The following is a 12,625-nucleotide window of genomic DNA, read 5'->3' on the forward strand; positions in this document are numbered from 1 at the left end:
GAGCATAACTGGAATGGTTAAGAATGGCCTCATTAGTGTGGTGTCTCTGGATGAAGTTATGTACCAGATACAGACAACATAGCCATTTTTTTTCAAAGGAACAAATAAATTAAACTTGGGAGGTAGAAAAATGGAGAACCCTTTCTTAGCCCCACACAGAAGCAGCCAGCTGGAGACTCTGGGGTACCAGAGACTATTATTTCTTTTGTAGCTAGGAGGGAGGCTCTGGAGTAATAGGGGAAAAAAACCCAGGGCCTCTGACTAGTAATCTGCCAGGAATTCCAGCAAAGCCCCTGCTTCTCTGCTGCCTTTGCTCCCCAGTGTCCTCTGACTTGGTACTGTTTGGTACATTTTAAATTTGATTATAACTATTTACCTAACTGCATTAGACAAAAGTCATTGTTTTACCTAGTGTTAAGAACTAGACACAGCCTAAGCTAAATGTGGAAGGACATCTTGTGCTAGAAAGCTTCTCTAACTTGTCTCCCAACTATATAGTTGGTCCTATAAAAGATAGGACCAAACATACCTTGCTTTTTGCACATTCTCTGGACTAGCACAGCTACAACAATGCCAAGCTCTACTACAACATTTAAAATAAACATTTGTTTATAACCGCATTACCAGTTCTTATAGGAGTTTATTCAAAACTCTTCACAAATATTAAGCCCTCCAGTATCCTAAGGGTGATCTCCAAAATGAATGTCAATATAAATATCATTTTCCACATGCTGAAACCAAGGCTGAAAAGTTAAGAGCCTGATTCTTCAGTTGCTATGTAGAGCAGTACTTGAATGACCTTATTCTTTGTAATTACTTGCACATAGGTAGGGCAGTGTGGTACCTTATAGACTAACACAGGCATGAGCTTTTATAGTTTATAGCTTACTTCGTTATATGTGATAAATGGACTTACAGAGAGCAAGTCTAAATAGAAAGGAGTAGTGTATTTGAGCAAGTTTCTTGTGTAAATTATAGGATCATAGGAAAGTAGAGCTGGAAGGGGCTTCACAGTTCAGCACCGTGTCCAAGGTGGGATTGATTGCAGTCCATTTCATTCAGTTGAATGCATACCTGTACCAGTCTCTTTATTTGCAGATGTAAAGAGTACTTCAAGTGCGTAATGGATGCAGAATGTGGCCTTAAATTACTTGCCTGAGGCTGCTGAGGAGCTGTTACATAGAATTACAGCTAAGGATCTCATATTCTTGATCTCAAATTACTGAACCACACCTTTCTCCTTTCCTTTTTAAGATGAACCCATTGTATCTGAACATCTGGTGAATGAGTAATCTAGTAATTGCCAGAGGAGATCCTCAAACAGGTGGGTGCTAGCATGGGTAGATGAGATTTTTGGAGGTGTAGGGATGGGATTTTAGTCCTTGCTTTGTGAGAGGGTTTTATCTAGGAGGTGTCTGCATAGGTTCTTAAGAGAAAAGCCGGGCTAAGAATTTGAATTTTTGTACATGCACAAATTGATACACAGATCACATTTATCTTATTTTCATATTTTTTGCAGATTGATTTCTGTTCAAACAGCTTTCTTGAAGTCACCTTTTCCTCTTACCCCTCTGGTGCAGTCACTTTTTCCCCTTTGCTACAGTTATAATTCTGAATCTGGGCCACCAGAACCACAGTCCCCAAGCTGTAACTGGCTCTTGTTAGTTTCATAGTTTCCTAGTAGCTAGGGTCAGGAGGGACCTGAACAGATCATCTAGCCTCTCCCCCTGCCACAGGCAGGAATGTATGCTGGGTTCACAAGACCTCAGACAGGTGATCGTCCAAACTCCTCTTGAATTTGCCCAAGGTAGGGGTGAGGACCACCTCCCTGGGAAGTTGGTTCCAGATTCGGGCCACCCTAACTGTAAAATATTGCCTTCTGATCTCCAACCTAAACCTGTTCTCCATCACCTTATGACCCTTGTTCCTCGTCACCCCAGGTGGTGCTGGGGAGAAAAGAGCTCTGCCTCTTTACTGTTGATTTCCCCCCTGATGAGCTTGTAGGCAGCCACCAGGTCCCCCCTCAGCCTCCTCTTGCCGAGGCTGAACAGGTTCAGGTCCTTCAGTCTCTCCTCGTAGGGCCTGTCCTGCTGCCCTCTCACCAAGCGGGTGGTCCTCCTCTGAACCCTCTCCAGGCTGGCCACATCCCTTTTGAAGTGCGGCGCCCAGTACTGGACGCAGTACTCCAACTGCGGCCTGACCAAAGTCGCATAGAGGGGGAGTATCACCTCTCTGGACCGGCTTGAGATGCACCTTTGGATGCATGACAAGGTATGGCTGGCCTTGCTGGCTGCAGTCTGGCATTGGCGGCTCATGTTCATCTTGGAGTCAATAATGACTCCGAGATCCCTTTCCGCCTCTGTGCTTTCAAGAAGAGAACTCCCCAGCCTGTATGTATGCTGCTCATTCCTTCTCCCAAGGTGCAGCACCCTGCATTTGTCTACGTTGAACCCCATCCTATTCTCATCTGCCCACTTTTGTAGTCTGTCTAAAGCCCACTTTTGTAGTGTGGGCTTTACTACACCCTAGCGTTAGGGTAGGGTACAGGGGTTTGTTGTGGTCATTTACTATATGCATTGTGTTGCTCCTGAGATTGTGCAACAGCTGCACTGTTTCTGGTGATCATTGTGCAAAAACTGTAAAGTGTGTGTGATTGCGACTCTGGCTAACACAAGCTGATCATGTTGCTCCTGGCCCACTCAAGACTCAATATCACTGACCTAGATAGTAATAGTTGTTTCCAGGGGAACAATACTGATGCCATAGAAGCTGCCTGATGTTTGCTGCCTGCTGAAGTAAAAGAAGAATCCAAACCTATTAAAACAGTGTTCAACAAATATCCAGAGGGGAACAAGGAGACAGGCAAAAATAAATTACTTAATTGCCCCAGTGAAATTAGGCCTCAGTATTTCTCAAGTGATGACCATGTTTCACTGAAATCCATCTCAATCTTCCAGGTCTAACCTGTAGAAGAGATTAATGGGTTTTGCAGTGTGCTACCATGTACTATGCTGTGCCTTACATGCAGTAGTATTGCAGCCTGCAGCCAAAATTCAGTATACTTCATGTCATGACCTATTATGTGTACTGTGTAACTTCTGTCATTGACAACTTAAAAACTGGGTAACATGGGGGTGGGGACAGCTTACTTGCTAATAAAAGTAATAGATATGTGCAACTATGTGAAAACCACCTGGGCTGAAGGCTCCCCAAAATGATCTGTTATGTAGCCTAGAATAAAATGGTTCAAGAGCCATTCAATGCTTGGCCTTTCTGCTGAGAATGTAAACAGGATCATTTAGTTTGTGGCCATTACTGGTTTAACTCAGTCTAATCCACAGCAGTTATTGTAAGTCATCAAACAGCAAATGGATGATATCCAAGGAGAAACTGGTTGGACCCCAGTCAGTTACAGACAACCAGAGAATCCCATGTGCTTCTGAGCTATTATATTTTGGATGAGCCTGTTCCTAGCTCCGAGTCTATAGGACCTATTCCAAGGCTCAGACCCTTCATTGATGAGTGGGATGTAAGAACTGGATCATAGGCAATCTGGAAGAGTAGATAAATACCTGAGCTAGAGGAGGATCCAAACCAGGGGCTGAGGCTGAGCTAAACAGTCAGAACCAGAGAGTCCAAGTCAAGTTCCTAGTCAGTAAGCAGGATCCAGATACATAATCCAGGCAGTGCCAGAAATTGGGAACCAGAGAATCTAGGACACTCAGTAAGCAGGAGCAGAGAACTAGGCAGGAAGCAGACTGAAGCACTGAGTAGCCAAGGCCCAGCTCAAGGGCCTGGGCTTATGTACCAGGCCCAGCCAACTCAACAGCCATTGAGCTTGACCCTTGCAGGTGATGCCATTTTAACACCAGGTGGCCCTTATAAGAGTACATATTGTCTTATAACAATGGGACATTGTGTGATTGCTCTCATACCATGAAACCAGAGCCTCTGGTCTCCTGAGAATGTCAGTCCACTTGCTTAGTCATGCTTTTTTAATAGTTGAAACTAGGCTGCAGTTGCTCTCAGCTCCCAGGAATGCTGAGAACATGGGCTTAGAGGAATTCCTTAAATATGGGCTCATTTGACTCTGATTTTGAAGTACCACTTGAGAGCGAAAGCTATTGTCAGCAGCATAACTGAGGTGGGGCAGCAACCCTGAGCACTGACTTAGGGGTGGGGCAAAGGAAGTAAGGGAGCAGAAAAACAACAGCTCTTGCTGCTGCTGCCAGCTAACTGCTCTGCTGGCACTGGCACCCAGGAGCCACTACTACCTGAGCACTTGATTTTCTGAGGAGTACTGTCTGACACCCTTTTTTTAAGTCCCTTTTTCATGGCTCAGACTCAAAATGCTCCCATCTCTTCCTCCAACAAGGCCTTTGCACAGAGTTCACTGTTCCACAAGGTTAAGCCAGTAGTCAAAAAAAATTAAAAATTGATGGTTTGATGGCCTTAGACTATTCAAATAGGTACTGGACACTTTTCCTAGGCCCGTCACTTGTCTGGAATGAATCGTAATAGACTGAGTTTGTCAAACCAAGCTGCTTTGAAAAAAAAATGGAAGCCAGCACACAACATGGGAGGCAGGGTATAAAAATGCGTGTCATTGTTTTCAGTCTGTTATTTGTAAGAACTTACTGTAGAGCTTAGAGAGCTCAGAACTTATTGCTGAGCCAATATCTTGGGATGTAAAGCCTTTAGTGGCTGTTTCCAAGCTCCTGACTTACTGAACAGGGGGAATCTCTGGATTTCTACTGTATTTCACTTTGCTTTCCCTCCTTCACTGGTCATTGACATTCTCTTTAAAAATATTCCAGTTTCTAGTGATTGTATGTTTAGAAAAATTCACTGAGCAATGCAGTATATTCGCTATTTTAAATCATGCATTTCAATTGGTTAACATATAGAGGTGCATCAATATATCGGTCCGATATCGGATTGGCTTCGATGTAAAGATGTAAAGAAAATTGACTATCAGCTTTTTTTGCCTGATGTGGCCAATTAAATGCCTATGTGGGCAGCCACAGCGCAGGACGTAGGCGGTAAAGATCACAGCCCAGCAGCTTGGAGAGGTAAGTCTTATGATGGAAGGGGAGGGTGGAGGGGAGGGACTGGGGGGAGTTGCAGATTGAGGCCCCCATGGTGAGGGGGAGGGAGTGGGGCAGGGGCAGGGTGGGGCACAGGACGGAGCTGCAGCTCGTCTGGGGGGTGTGGGGCGGGGGGACTCCCACCACTGCGCACACCCTGAGTGGGCACGGGGGGCATGTGCCCCCTGGATCTACTCAAGGCAGGGCAGGATGCTGCTGAAGGCTGAGGCGGGGGCTGTGCCTTCCCCCCGCCTCCCTCTCCTGCAGCCTCCCAGTGCCACTGCTGCCCGCTCCGAGCACAGCCTGGCCCAGCCCCTGCTGGGAAGAGCCTGGCGCAGCCCCAGCCCTCAGCAGCAGCCCACTTTGTCCCATGCATATCCAGGGGCACGTGACCCCCTCCCCCCATATGCCCTCACAGGCTGTGCTCAGCAGCAGGAGCTGCCCCCCGGTGCCCCTTGGACAAGCCGTGGCTCTGTCCTGTGCCCCACTCTGGCCCAGTTGGGGAGTGCCTACCCACCCTCCCCACAAGGGCCTCAATCTGCCCCACCCCACCATGCCCCTTCCACTACAACAGACTGGCCAGTCAGATACTCCTCTTCAAGCTGTCGGGCTGCATATCAGAAATTGGATCGGTATCAGCCAATATGACTCCTTAAAAATCAGCTATCAGTATCACCCCAAAAAAATTTCTATCGGTGCACCCCTATTCAAATGTTATTGCTCCTTGTTAAGCAAGATCACCCACTACCAGTTTTGCAGTTTTGATCATGTGTTGATGGTCCAGTGCCTTTGTCACATCCCATGCTCATTGATTCCCTGTTATGCATTATTTCATGTCATGAATTGCCTTGATTAAGCAAACATACTGTATTTAATATCCTGGTGGGTTTTTTTGTGTGTGTTTTGGGGTTTTTGTTGTTGTTGTTGTTGTTTTTTGGACACTTGATGTTGCCTCAAGATGTTTTAGTAAACCTCTGCAGCAATTTTCTGCAGTTCACATTTGATCAGACTTCAGAAATAGCATAATTTAAATGTGGTAGTCAAATCTCTGATAGTTTTAAAAAACACTCTTAGGAAAATCTGAAGCTCTGCTGCCCTGCAAATGCATATAAGGAACTTTCCAGAAAGGAAGGGTGGGTGGATGTGAAAGCATTATGAACAGCTTGCTAGGATGTAAGACCAAATGGAAGTATCCATCAGTATCATAGTGAAAAGGAATCTACACTAGTATGAAGTGATAACAAGTACAAGTAGGGGAAAAATGACTAACTTACAAACTTGGCTATCTTGTTGGAAGTTACTGAGATACTTTTGTATAGAAATATGACTTATAGGTTGATGGGTGTCCCTTTAAACTTGGCTGATTTGTGGAAAGCTATGAAGTTGGGAATTTTACCCATGAAAATGCCTATTAGGGTGGCCAAAATCTGCAACCAACTTCCCAGGGAAGTGGTCCTCACCCCTAACTTGAGCAAATTCAAGAGGAGGTTGGACGATCTCCTGTCTGGGGTCTTGTGAGCCCAGCATTCATTCCTGCCTGTGGCAGAGGGTCAGGCTAGATGATCTGTTCAGGTCCCTCCTGACCCTAGCTACTATGAATCAAGTGTGAAATACAATCCCTGGATAACAGCATTGCTAAATATGCTGTCACTTTGGTTAAATGGGAGAAAAGATTGATTGTTGGAATCCAGACCTCAAATTGAGTTGCCTGATTTTCTTCATTGGTAAGCATTGTGCTGTTTACTATTTTTTTTTAGAAAGCTGATTTAATACCCGAGTGCCTGATTACCAGGACAATGGGAGTTAAGCCTCTAACTGTCACTTGTGCATAGGAAAATCTACCCCAAGGTATGACATGGATTTGGTAAGTGGAAGATGAAGCAGATGACTTTATAGAGTCAAATACGAGCACCAAATTGTCTATTCACTTTCATTTTAGTTTGTGGCTTTATAGATTTCATGAGGAGATGACATAAATTTATATTAATGTCACTCTGACATCCAAGGAACAAAACATTAAACCAGCTAGTAATGCATTGCCATTTCAGACAAATTTCCACTTGTCTGGGAAATATTAGTTATGCCAGCATAGTCAAACACAAAACTAAGAAACCTGGCTAGGACTTCCAGATGGTGGCTGTGCAGGGACTACTGTGCCCACTTCTGAAAATCTGCCTTGCAGCTCTTGGAAGTAGCTACACCAAGGGCCCCTCTAGATGTTCAGGTAAAGGCGTGATAGGGTCTGATGCGCAATCCACACAAGTTGTGCCTCCTACTGTGCCACACGTGCATGGCGGGAGGTGTGATTGTGGGGTCAAGCATCAGATCCAGTCATGCTCTATTGCTGGTGCAGGGGGTCTATAATTGCCATCCCAGGCTCCTCTTGCACTGGAAAGTAGCAAGCTCCTGCAGCTGATGGGACTTAGCGGCAGCAGTGTGTGGTGCACCCCTGTGCCAGGGAGCCCCAGCAACTGACAGGACTCCCAGCCACAGGTTCATAGCCTCTTTGCTACAGGGAAAAGACTGGTGCTAGGGAGTGGAAAGTATCTGTCTGTGTGTCTGTGAACAGACAGAGGATGCAAGCGCCTCCATAGTCTAACAGTTGTATTTTACCACATTCATCTATGCTAGAAGGTAGCTTCTGCCACCAGATCTGTGTTGTGGGTGCTTTACTGCAGTTATTTGTAAAGGAAGTTACAGGGAATCCTGATTACCACAGCCCTGAAGTGTAGCTCAGATGCTTGAATTGATGACGTAGCAGTATCTTCATAGAACTGCAGGGGGAAGCAGACAGCTGCTAAATCAAGATTTGCAAATGGGGGGAATAGAATTTGAGACTGAAAAACGTATATTTTATAACTGTATAAGCGACCTGTTATGCATCCTCCAGTGATTGAGCCTTATTTGGTGCAAGTGACTTGCTATTAAGTGACCTTACCAAAGGGCATGGAGACCCAGGCATTGTCACATTGTATAAATAGCCTTGGAAAGGAGAAAGGAGAGCACATGCTCTGCCTGTGCCCTTGGGGAAAATGGAGCCACATATAGTTTCCCAGTAAAGCTAAAGCAATCCATCAAATAAAAGCCAGGGGAGTTCGCTTAGGAGGTGTTACCGAGAGAGAGGGATGGTAAACCAGAAGGCCAGGTATCTTAACCCTGACAGCTGAAGGACAAATGTAGAGTTTGGTTTTATGCACCTTTTACAATGTTGGACACTTCAAGAATAAAGAGTGAAGATGTGCAGGTTACTTTTCTTTGAGAGCAAACTAGCTTACTTTTAAGGTCTTGCTAATTAACCTTGGATGTTTTTGCTAATAGCAGAGTTCCTATGGCTATATTCAATTGCCTTTGTCATACGCTGTACTGCATTGTCAGAAGGCCAAGCTGTCTTTTCCTATTACCCTGGATTAGTCCTTAATCTTCAGTGCCTCTTGCTGATTGCCTGACAATTTATGGCGAGTTTCTAATTCCTTTAGAAGTTGGACATTTGTAGATACTCTTCATATCCTGGTTTTGTACTTTTCATAAACCTTTGTAAACCTCTTTTAATCACTGGCTTTCCTTAACCACAGTTTTAAACATTTTTTGTTTAAATCAGACTGCATTTAATTTGAGACCTTTGATTCTTTAAATCTTACTCAGTTTGTTCATTCAAACAAGCAAAGGCCTGACACTTGTGCATATTTGTAGTTCATCACTTCCTGGTCATTGATACACTAGGAAAAAATGACCTTACATTTTATTGTATTTTGTGTTACTCAGAGAAAGTCGGAAAGTTTGTACCTGATTCAATGATTATATTCAAAGCCTGGGGAAAGAAAAGGGTCAATATTACCATTTTCTAGATAGAGCATTCTGAGAGTCCAATCTGACCCACTTCTGTCACAAAGAAACAGGCAGTCTGCCCTGCAGCTACTTGCATCTTAGCCTGAAAATAAGGGGGTGGAGTACTCGGATGACATTCTGCAAAATTTGTCCCAAGGACAAGTCACTTACAATTTTTTCCCATATAATGGAAATAAAATTGATAGGTCTCAAAGCTGAGTCGTGGAATGATCCTAGTAAGGCAGTGACCAGTCAGTTTGCAGCTGTTCTTCGTCTAAGTTGAAAGTACAGCATAAAAAGTAGGCAGGTTATATTTTTTAAGAATGTTTTTATATGTCCTTTTTTCCTTTTAACCTGACTATGTCTGGAACAGATTCTGGCAGATACCTTGGTTGCTCTCCAAGTCCTTTCAGGTTAATATAATTTGTTCTGGAGACACTGACCAATCTAGATCAGGTTCTGCTTTTGCTGCTTTGGTATGATGGCCTCTTTTCTGAAAAAGATGACATCACGGGTGCACAAGTTGATCCAAATGTAACTGGTCTCTGGCACCCTGTGCATTAACCTTCCTTTGTGAGGAAATCTGTGAAATGTTAATTCAGACACTTGAACATTTCTCATAGTAGCACAAGTTATTGTTTTTTTCTGGCAGTAATTCTCAACCAGGATGCCACAGTACCCTGGGCTACTCTGAAATCCTTTTAAGGGTGCCATGAAATATGAGCACCATTAAGTGTGCAAAGACCTACACATGATTCACAAGATAAACCTAGACATTTCACATAGGAATCCATAGCATCCAAAATATTCTGACCTGTTGTAGTCTTTATGAGTTTTCTGCAAGAGAAGAATTGCTCTATAATTTCTTCCACATTCAGAAAGTGAAAGCTAAGACCTTGCATTTTCTGAGGGGTGCTTTGAGTCTAATCAGAACCATTATTTTGGAGGGTGAAGACCATAAAGGTGATAAAGCCCATATAAGATCTGTACCAAGAGGTTCAGAAATGAACCAGTAACATAATATTCCCTGTATGTACTGCATATATTACAGAAATGTATGCAGCCTGGCATCAGGGCAGCCATTTGAATCCAGTAATGCAGGACTGTTCAAGTATCTTGTATGTACAGATGACACAAACTGAAGCATGAATCTTAGAACTGTCCCAGGATTTCCTGCTTTCATGTTGCTGGTTACCAAGGGCTGAATGCACTGCAATGCCATACAAAGAGTTCTTGAGTACACATGGCCTCTCGAACACATTTGGAGAGCCCCACTTGTAGCCAAATCATCATCAGAAGCAGTTGTTAAACATAGGAATCTCAGTGATAGTTCTGGTTTCATTTAAGCTCACACATTGGCAATGTTTCTGAGACTGACACTTCTCCTTCTGCCCTTTCAGCTTGTGTAGCTTGCTTTGCAGATGGCAGGAGAATGCATCCAAGAACAGGCTTTTTTAAAGAAATGATGCAAGTTTTCCACTTCCAAATGAAACCATCTTTGTGTTCAGAATGTCTCAGGACTTCCCATCAGTACAGTGATAGCCCCAGTTGTTTTGAAGGATCTACCGTGGGTACTGGAGGTGCCTTTACCACATTAGCTTGGTGCTCTTCCTAGGCTAATATGCGACTATGCTTCTTCCATTACATGAAGTATGCCAGATAACTCTACATGATGCTGTGTTGTGCTTTGTTCACATACTCCATGTGCCCACTATAAATGTGGCCACGTCACCTTGTTCTGTTCCCCATGATGTTGACTCTGACCCCTAGTCCTTTTAGCCTCCTGAGAAAAGATGGACATGCAAACCTTAAAACTGCTTGCCTTTAAAGCTCTCCTTCCTGAAACAATCATCCCTCACAGAATTTACTGCTTTTGTTTTAAGCAGTATTTTAAAAGCTGAATGGGGCAAGAAAAGGAAGTAAATACTAAATTCATAATCCAGTTCACACTTTCTGTTTCGAGAGTTCCTACTTTAGGATGGTTCAGTCCGTGCCCTGTAGTGTGGTTCTGTATTGAGACATTCCTGCTTTCTTCAGATCTGCAGAAGGTGGGTCAGGAAAGGACAGCTGAAGTCTCACTGTAAATAGTTTGGGACTAATCAACTTAATGGGACTAGTTTAACAAGCAAGTGTTTGCCATCTTGAGTGATGGTTGTGTTTTGCAGCAAGGTCTTCTCTTAGGACTGAGGTTTTGAGGGAACCTCTAGTTGCCTGCTAAATCCTGGGATCTGACTACTTTGTTTGCTATTGTCAAACCTGTCTAACTTTTGCAATGTTCCAGATGCATGGGCAGTAAAGAGAAAATTACAGTTTTCTCATTAGCATAACAGTGACTTCTTCAGGAAATTACATTGAAGGTGCTTCTGTTCCATCAGCAATCCCCTGTGGCTGGATACAGCTTTCAAAAGTGGCTATCCTTTTTAGGCAGCTAAGTCTTGCATATAGAATACGAACTTGTACATTTAATGCCAAGTTATGCATTTTTAGTGCCCATATATGGTTCTTACCACTTCCATTCATGGTCTGTACTTGGGGTGCTGCATAAGGACTGCATAATTGTCAGTCTGTACTGAAGAAAAGCCAGTTTCTAAAAGCAGTGCAGGTGCTTGCTCTTATCCACTACCTTTTAATGTGCGAGGGTTTTTTGTTTTTGTTTTGGGGTTTGTTTGTTTTTTAACATGATAGTAGAGCAGAACTCTGTAAGACTTACCAAGTCTCATCCTCTATCTATCAGACATGGTATCTGAGTATGTATTCAGAAGATCAGATAGGATCCTACTGTGCAGTGTTATTTGTGATGTGGCAACTAAATGCAGGCCCTGATGTCTAACTTTTACAGTGTGTGGTTTTAGGTTCATCAATGTGGTTGGGAAAATTTACTATTCAAAAGCAATATAGCAATAGAAAGAACCCTGTCTTTGCATCAGGTTTGAGTCTGCTTCTTGGCACAGCTGTGAGATGGTGCAGCTCTCTACAAAGAGCACTATATTTAGCTGTTTCCAAGGAGATGTTCCGTGTGATATTGATAATTTCATTAATCCTTGATTTACGCAATCTGCAGGGAAGGAAACTGCTCCTTTCCCAGTGTTGGCTTTTTAATCGCTCAATGAGCTGTAATTTATAGACACCTTGACTTGAGCCCTATGTATGCCCATATGAGAGTGAAAAATCAATGGTCAAAATAATCCTTGACCACAGAAAGAAGGGAAAATAAATGCTGCTTTTTGCATCTTAGGTCTCCTGCATTGCCTTACCTGTGATGTTTTGGTTTTGTTTCCATAACTGTCTTTGTAAAGAATTCCTCCGCAATCATTTGAAGAGATGGCTTGCTGACATCTTTTTGTTTTTGCAATGTCAGAGGCTAAAGGCATTCTTGCCAACTTGGCTTGTGCCAGCAGTACTGTTAACATATTCATGGTTGAAAGCACAATCCTGTTCAGTGTGTGCAATTTTCACCATCTAATAGAACATTCTTCCTGCCTTTGGGTTTTGATGGCTTAGTCATCTGTGAGCAATGCTAAAAGTTACAGCAAGGAGAAGATAGCCTTACTGATGGGAACAAATACAGTTTTATTTGTGCTGATGACAGTCTTTCAACCAGTGTCATAAATCTTGACATCCATGTTACATTCACTGGAGAAGAAAAAAAAACATTTGCTTAAGCAGTTTTAGGACAAAAATGTCACACTTGGACCAGTCTTTTTATTCCTGCT

General features: G+C 43.4%; 1 protein-coding gene across 4 annotated transcripts in view; it reads left to right on the forward strand.

The window, feature by feature from the left end:
- The window catches only part of TTC1 (tetratricopeptide repeat domain 1), a 54,941-nt gene that overhangs the window by 7,887 nt on the left and 34,429 nt on the right, over window positions 1–12,625 (forward strand). The gene's annotated exons all lie outside the window — the stretch shown is intronic.

The sequence above is a fragment of the Alligator sinensis genome, unplaced genomic scaffold (assembly GCF_000455745.1).
Source record: "Alligator sinensis unplaced genomic scaffold, ASM45574v1 scaffold360_3, whole genome shotgun sequence".
NCBI lineage: Eukaryota > Metazoa > Chordata > Crocodylia > Alligatoridae > Alligator > Alligator sinensis.